This window comes from Tupaia chinensis, unplaced genomic scaffold, assembly GCF_000334495.1.
Source record: "Tupaia chinensis unplaced genomic scaffold, TupChi_1.0 Scaffold138400_2, whole genome shotgun sequence".
Classification (NCBI taxonomy): Eukaryota; Metazoa; Chordata; class Mammalia; order Scandentia; family Tupaiidae; genus Tupaia; species Tupaia belangeri.
In genome coordinates this window covers 246,416-255,430 of record NW_006198298.1, presented here as the reverse complement: position 1 = coordinate 255,430, position 9,015 = coordinate 246,416, and the positions used below count along the sequence as shown (strand labels likewise).

General features: G+C 38.0%; 1 pseudogene; it reads right to left on the bottom strand.

The window, feature by feature from the left end:
* Positions 1 to 6,654: 6,654 nt before the first annotated feature.
* LOC102478385 (60S ribosomal protein L23a pseudogene) lies at positions 6,655 to 7,128 on the bottom strand (annotated as a pseudogene).
* Positions 7,129 to 9,015: the final 1,887 nt, after the last annotated feature.

The window sequence follows — 9,015 nt, the reverse complement described above, 5'->3', positions numbered from 1 at the left end:
TGAAAGGGGAACTCTCTTACACTGCTGGTGGGAATGTAAATTGGTCCAGCCAATGTGGAGAACAATTTGGAGATTCCTCAAAAATCTACAAACAGAACTACCATATGACCCAGCAATCCTGTCCTTGATATCTACCCAAAGGACAGAAGAATTCTTCATCAGAAAAGTGCTTACACATCGATGTCTAGTGCGGCACTATTCACAATTGCTAAGACAAGGAACAACACAAATGCCCCCGAACAGATGAATGGATTGAAAAACTGTGGCACATATACTTTATGGAATGCTATTCAGCCATAAAAACCAATAAAATCCTGGCTTTTGACAGAAAGTGGAGGAACATGGAAGATTTACTGCTGAGTGAAGCAAGCCAGGCTATGAAGGAGAGACATTGTATGTCCCCACTTAGTATATACTGAGTGTCCACACTCTATGACTGAAACTGATTGACTAAAGGATATACAAACACAATAAATCAGTGTAAATACCAGATATAGTGTGTGTGGAAGAGTAGGGCTTGAGGACGGACATTTAGAAGATAAATAAGGAAGTAAAGCATGAATGGGACAAAGAAATGTGGTATTATCTGTTGTAGGTATTTTATAATTTAATCAACTAGACTAGGGAGAAATGTTCACATATTGAAATATTCACTTTGTAAGCTAAAAAAGATGATTGAATAGATTAAAATGTAATAAAATAACTAACTAAATAAATAAAACCAAGAGAATGGCCAGCCTAATGGAAGTGACAAGTCTGGAGTTTAAACGGAAATATCAGACCACAGTAACACTGCAAATTCAATAGAAGAGAGATTAATTACATGAGTCTGAGCTAGTGAAATAGAATTTTTTTACTTTAGACTAAAACATTACTGATTTTCTTTGATGCTTTGATTTCCATACTTAAGCATTTTTGTCTTCTTTTGAACTGTTGATATTTGAAATATTCACTTTGTAAGCTAAAAAAGATGATTGAATAGATTAAAATGTAATAAAATAACTAACTAAATAAATAAAACCAAGAGAATGGCCAGCCTAATGGAAGTGACAAGTCTGGAGTTTAAACGGAAATATCAGACCACAGTAACACTGCAAATTCAATAGAAGAGAGATTAATTACATGAGTCTGAGCTAGTGAAATAGAATTTTTTTACTTTAGACTAAAACATTACTGATTTTCTTTGATGCTTTGATTTCCATACTTAAGCATTTTTGTCTTCTTTTGAACTGTTGATATGTTCATCTACCTTCTATTTGAACTGAATTATAACCTTTTTCCTGGCTTTAGTTTTAAGCAAATTTCTCTTAACATTTTTTTTTGTCTATTATAACTAAAACATTTTCTTGAAATTAAAAAATGCATTAAAAATACCTATTGTGACCAGCAGTTGTCGTAATGGCAGTATCACTGGACTCCCATGTAGTCGACCACAGTTCAAGTCCCAGACCTGGTAGCTTAAACTCCCATTGAGCACGTGTGCATGCGTACCCAGATCCTGAGAAGAGGAGAAGGGATTGCAGTGTGGCCATCTCCACTGGGGGGTGATTTCTTGCTTTCTGTCTCTCTTGGTCTTTCTGGTGAGCACACATACCCTATAGCAAAAACCTCTCAAAAAAAAAAAAAGGAAAAAAAGAAAAAGAAAAGACAATTACTTGGGGCCAATAGGTAGTGTAATGGTTAAGGCCCTGAACTCCCACGTGGGAGACCATGGTTCAAGTCCTGGACCTGGAGGCTTGCTTTCTCCCCCCCCCCCTCTCTGGGGAGCATGTGCCCTGTAACAAGCTAAAAAAATAATATTGATGATAAATAAGATTAAATCATTTCTTTTTAAAAAAGAAATAAAAAACAATCATAGAATTTGTCTGGAATCATTAAAAAAACATTTTGCCAAAACAATTCTGTGCAAGAAAAGTGGAGTAGAAGGCATCTCACTCCATGACCCCAAAATATATTACAAAGTAGGGGACCAACAGATGACATAATGATTATATCGCTGGACTTCCACATAGTCGACTGTGGTTCAAGTCCCGAACCTGGTGACATAAAACTCATGCCAGCCACATGTGCATGCATTCCCAAGATCCTGAGAGGAAAATGGAGGAGAAGGGATTGTGGCATGACCATCCCCCCCCAGGGGAGTTTATTTCTCACTTTCTGTCTCTCTGTCTGTCTGGCGAGCACATGTGCCCTCTAGCAAAAGTCTTTCTCTAAAAAAAAATAATAATAAAAGAATGAGGACAAAATATATTACAAAACTGTGATAATCAAAACACCATGGTACTGGCACACACCCAAAAAAGGCATGTAGACCAATGAAACAGAATTTAAAAACCAGAAATAAACCCCAAAATGTACAGTCAACAGATTTTTGACAAAGGGCACCAGTCAATCCAACAAGCAAAAGGAAACCTCTTTAGCAAATGATGCTGGAAAAACTGGCTACTCACCTGCAAAAAGATGAAACTGAACCTCTATCTCTCACCATTAACAAAAATAAACTCAAAATGGATCAAAAATATAAACCTAAGACCTCAAACTATGAAACTACTGGTGGAAAACACAGGGGAAACTACTAGAGACATAGGTGTAGAAAAAGACTTCTTGCACAAAACCCCCAAAGTACAGGTAATTATCCTCAAAATAGACAAATGGGATTACATTAGATTAAAACGCTTCTGCACAGCAAAAAAAACAATAATTAGAGCAAATCAACAACCCTCAGAATGGGAGAATATATTTCCAAACTATACCTCAGATAAGGGACTGATAACCAGAATATACAGGAAACTCAGTTTACTAGGAAATAAAAGAGGAAAAAAAAAGAGCAACCCTATTAAAAGATGGGCAAACGAGCTGAAGAGACAGCTCTCTAAGGAAGGCATGTGAATGGCCAAAAAGCATATGAAAAAAATTCAACATCCTTGGGAACCAGTAGTTAGTGTAATGGCTATGTCACTGGACTCCCACGTAGTCGACCGTGGTTCGCATCCCCGACCCGGTGGCTTAAAACTCACGCCGGGCACGTGTGCATGCGTGCCCAAGATCCCAAGAGGAGAATGGAGGAGAAGGGATTGTGGCATGACTACCCCCCTGGGGTGTGATTTCTAGCTTTCTGTCTCTATGTCTCTCTCTGTCTGTCTGGCGAGCGCACACGCCCTATAGCAAAAACCTCTCAAAAAAAAAAAAAACACTCAACATCCTTTATCATAAGAGAAATGCATATCGAAACTACAATGAGATACCACCTAACCCCAGTCAGAATGGCTAAGATTTAAAAAATACAGAATTATAAGTGCTGGCAAAGCTGTAGTGAAAAGGCAACTCTACCACACTGTTGGTGGGAATGTAAATTAGTATAGCCACTGTAGAGAACAACATGGAGGTTCCTCAAAGACCTACAAATAGAACCACCATATGATCCAGCAATTCCACTCCTGGGTATCTACCAAAAGGATAGGAAAATGTTCAGTCAGAAAAACATTTGTACATCCACATTTATTGCAACATTATTCAGGATTTCTAAGACATGGAACCAACCCAAATATCCGTGAACAGATGAATGGATTGAAAAAGTGTGGAGCTCTGGCTTCAACTTCAATGCTCTGAAATCGCGCCCAGTCAGTGCCCCGCCCCGAACCCCAGACCCTGCAACAGCCAGGACAGAAACCTGCTAGCCACCTCCAAGTTTGCCTGGTTTTGGAATCTGGCTTCAACTTCACGACTGTGAAGTCGCCCCCAGTCAGTGTCCCCCTCGCCCCCAGACCCCTTCAATTTCATGGCTGTGAAGCCGCCCCCAGTCAGTGGCCCCCCCCCCCCGCCCCATCCCCAGACCCTGCACCAGCCAGGTAGGATAGCTGCTTTGCTCTTACTTGCTGTCCTTCTCTGTCCATTATTTTTTATTCTCTTTTTTAAAAAAAAGCTCTGTGCCCCCCTTGAGCCTTTCTCTTTTTAATCTCTGTCTTTTTCTCACCTAGGACAGAAATCTGCTAGCCACCTCCAAGTTTGCCTGTTTTTGATCTTACGTGGAGCACAAGCGGTTTTCCATTTTCATACCAATATTTTTTTTTGCACTTTTCTTCTTTTTTCTTTGCCTTCTCTCTATATTTCTATTACCTACCTTCTTTTTCTTTACCTTACTTTTCTGTTGTACTTCTCAGCTCTTACCCTCTGCCTAGAGACGTTTAAGCACACTGTCTCTGGTATCTATGCTTGCTTTCTATACCGTTTTCCCCCCACATTTTTTTGTGTACTTTTTATTAAGAGAACAAAAAGAAAAGGCATTTGAATATAAAGAAGAAAAGTTAATATATATTAGCTAGGAAGTCACTTAGTCCAGGTCTGAAAATTTAGATTTACAAATTATAAAAATTTTATTTTGCCTAAATTATAGAAAAAGCCATCCATCTGGAGAAAGTTCATTACATTTTTCAAGACTACATGGGAGTCCAGCGACATAGCCATTACACTAACTGCTGGTCCCGTGTTTTGAAGAATTCTTTGCACATCATTGTAGGGGTTGCAAAATTAGTGAAATTCCCCTTCACAAATCTGATTGCAAAACTCCACCTGTGATTCCCACATTTGAGGAATTAGTAAAAGGGAGACGTAGCACAGAATTATTTCACAGTGGGGGAAACACATGAGTTCACAGTCACTGAATCCCTCTCCAATAAATTGACCAGAAGTGAATACATTACCAAATGATAAAAATCAAAAGAACCTCAAGAATGAGAGAATCAAGTAGTACAACCCCACCAAGGGAACAGTGTAACCTGTCTACAAGTAGGGAAAATTTAGAGCATATTACAGAAATGTCAGAAAAAGTATTTAGAATATTTATGGTAACAAAAATCTATGAGATGCAAGAGAAAAGAGACATTGAGCGCCAAGAGATGAGGAAATCCTTCCACAATATGAAAGAAGAATTAGACACCATAAAAAAGAATCAATCAGAACATTAGATATGAAGGCTATAATACAGGAAATTAAAACCTTCCTCAAAAGTATCAAAAGCAGGCTAGACCATGCAGAAGACCAAATTTCAGAAGTAGAAGACAAAACCAATCACCTAGAAAAAATTATCAAAAATACTGAGAAAACAGCCACGAAAACTGAGAATAATACACAAGAAATACTAGATACCATGAAACGCCCAAATATACTAATAATTGGTATCCCAGAAGGTGAAGAAACTAATAAGGGCATTGATAATCTATTCCACGAAATCCTAGAAGAAAACTTTTCAAGTCCAGAGAGGCACTCAATCATCCATACCCAAGAAATACAAAGAACCCCAAGTATAATCAATCCAAGAAGATCCTCTCCATGCCACATTGTAGTGAGATTGACTAAAATGACAAAGACAAGATACTAAGATTGGCAAGAGAGAAACATCAAATCATTTACAAAGGCTATCTCATCAGGCTAACACCAGACCTCTCATCAGACACAATGCAAACAAGGAAAGAATGGGGAAATATATTCAAAGTGTTAAATGGAAAACAATTTCAACCAAGAATACTATACCCGGCAAGATTATCCTTCATATGGGAAAAGAAAATAAAAATGTTCTCGGATAAACAAAACCTCAGAATTCACCAACTCCAGACCAGCTCTTCAAGAAATTCTGCAAGGAATACTATACATACAAAACTAAAGAGGGATAGACAGCACAAAAGACAGCACAGAGAACAAAAAACAACCAGGAATATGGCCAACTTAATGGTAGGGACGAGTCTGGAAATGTCAATAATAACGCTGAATGTCAATGGATTAAATTCTCCGATGTAGAGACACAGACTGGATAAATGGAATAAAAGTCAGAAAATCCATCTGCTACCTACAAGAAACCCATCTCATGGGTAAAGACATACATAGACTAAAAGTGAAGGGATGGGAAAAGGTATTCCATGCAAATGGAAACCATAAAAGAACAGGAGTTGCAATATTGATTTTGGACAAACTAGTCTTCAAGACAAAAACCATAAGAAAAGACAAAGAAGGCCATAATATAGTAATAAAAGGGCTAATTAGCCAAGAAGATATAATGCTTATAAATATCTATGCACTGAACTCAGGAGCACCCAAATATGTAAAGGAAAGACTGCTATATCTAAAAAAAGAGATAGACTGTAACACTATAATTGTTGGAAATCTCAACACCCCATTATCTCCTTTAGACAGGTCAACAAGACAAAAAATAAGCAAAGAGATTCAGGACCTCAATGATACCACAAATCAGATAGACTTGATAGACATCTATAGAACTTTCCACCCCCCCCCAAAAAAAAAAACAACCACAGGGAACCAGCAGTTAGTGTAATGGCTATGTCGCTGGATTCCCACGTAGTCAACCACGGTTCACGTCCCAGACCCGGTGGCTTAAAACCCATGCCGGGCACATGTGCGTGCGTGCCCAAGATCCCGAGAGGAGAATGGAGGAGAAGGGATTCCAGCGTGGCCATCCCCTCTGGGGGGTGATTTCTCGCTTTCTGTCTCTCTGTTTCTCTCTGTCTGTCTGGCGAGCGCACACACCCTATAGTGAAAAACCTCTCAAAAAAAAAAAAAAAACACGAAATATACATTTTTCTTTTTTCTTTTTATTTTTATGGTGAAAAAGTGTGTATTTAGAATTAGCCAGCTGGAGTCGCTTTAAATTATCCCAATTTTGTTGGCAACATCCAAAGCATCATAATCAGGAGCCAGTCAACATACGCCTTCTTCTCTCCATCAGGCCTGATTAGAGTGTTGACCTTGTCCACATCAAGATCATAGAGCTTCTTCACAGCCTGTTTGATCTGGTGCTTGTTAGCCTTGACATCCACAATGAACATAAGTGTGTTGTTGTCCTCTATCATCTTCATGGCAGACTCAGTTGTCATGGGGAACTTGATGATGGCATAGTGGTCAAGTTTGTTTCTCCTGTGGTTGCTCGTCTGAGAATATTTAGGCTGCCTCCACAGCCAGAGTGTCTTGGGCCTCTGGAAGGTGGGTGATGCACAGATCTTTTTGTGTGTGTGTGTGGCTGTGGATGCCTTTCAGCACTGCCTTCTTGGCCGTCAAAGCCTTTGCTTTAACTTCAGCTTTGGGAGGGGCAGGAGTTTCCTTCTTCGTTTTCAGAACCATCTTGGTGAAAAGCAAAATATACATTATTCTCAGCGCTGCATGGTACTTTCTCAAAGATTGATCACATGATAGGGCACAAAACTAGCCTTTACAGATTCAAAGACATAGAAACTATATCCAGCATCTTCTCTGACCATGATGGAATTAACTTAATATTAATCTCAGGAAAAGCCTTTGAAAATATACAAATACATAGAAACTAAATAACCTGCTTCTGAATGACTCCATGACTACTGCAGAGATTAAGACGGAAATCAAAAGATTCATGGAACCTAGTGATAACGAGTACACAAGTTTCCATAATCTATGGGATACTGCAAAAGCAGTCATAAGAGAGAAGTCCAATTAGTGCACAGATGAAAAAGATGGAAAGGTGGCAAAAGGACAACCTAACATCATGCCTCAAGAAATTGGAAAAAGAATAACAAAAAAATCCAAATGCCAGGAGAAAAGAAATAATAAAGATTAGAGCAGAAGTAAATGAAATAGAAAATAAGCAAACTATACAGAAAATAAAAAAAAGCAAAAGCTGCTTCTTTGAAAAGATAAACAAGATTGATACACCATTAGCCAAACTAATTAAGAAGAAGAGAGAAAAGAACCAGATAAGTCAAGTCTGCAATGAATCAGGCAACATTACAACAGACATAACAGAAATACAAAACATCATTAGAGCATACTATGAGCGACTCTATGCCAACAAAAAAGAAAACCTGGATGAGATGGACAAATTCCTGGACACATATAATCTACCAAGATTGACTCAGGAGAACATAGAAAGCCTGAATAGACCAATAACAAGCAATGAGATTGAATCAGTAATAAATAACCTCCCAAAAAAGAAAAGTCCATGCTCTGATGGCTTCACTGCTGAATTTTACAAAACTTTTAAAGAAGAGGTAACCTCCATTCTACTCACACTGTTTCTAGCAATCCAAAAGGAAGGAAACCTTCCAAATTCATTCTATGAAGCCTCCATTACCCTCATTCCCAAAATGGATAAGAATATGACAAAAAAGGAAAACTACAGACCTATATCCCTGATGAATATAAATGCAAAAATTCTCAACAAGATACTTGATAACCGTATTCAACAGCATATTAAAAAGGTTATTCATAATGATCAGGTAGGCTTTATTCCGGGGATGCAAGGGTGGTTTAACATATGCAAAATGATAAATTTAATACACCATATTAACAGAAAGAAAAATAAAAACCATATGATCATTTCAATCGATGCAGGAAAAGCATTCGACAAAATACAACATGCCTTTATGATCAAGAATCTCAGTAAAATTGGCATAGAAGGACCGTTTCTCAGCATAAAAGCCATTTGTGAAAAATCTACAGCTAACACTATACTGAATGGAGAAAAACTGAAAGCGGGTACAAGACAAGGCTGCCCACTTTCTCCACTCCTACTCAGTTTAGTACTAGAAGTTCTAGCCAATGCAATCAGACAAGAGAAGGAAATAAAAGGCATTCCAATAGAGAAAGAAGAGCTGAAATTATCTCTGCAGATGACATGATTGTTTACATAGAAGATCCAATAGTATCCATGAAAAACTTCTCAAAGTAATAAATGCATACAGTAAAGTGGCAGGATACAAAATTAACTTACAAAAATCTGTAGCATTTCTATATAAAAACAACAAACAGACAGAGACAGAACTGAAGAATGTAATTTTATTTACCATAGCCCACAAGAAGTATAGGAAACTTAGGAATAAAACTAACCAAGGAAGTCAAAGACCCCTACAAAGAAAACTACGAAAACCTTAAAAAAGGAAATTGAAAAAGACACTAAAAAGTGGAAGGACATCCCATGTGCCTGGATTGGCAGAATCAATATAATAAAAATGGCAATCCTACCCAAATTAATCTACA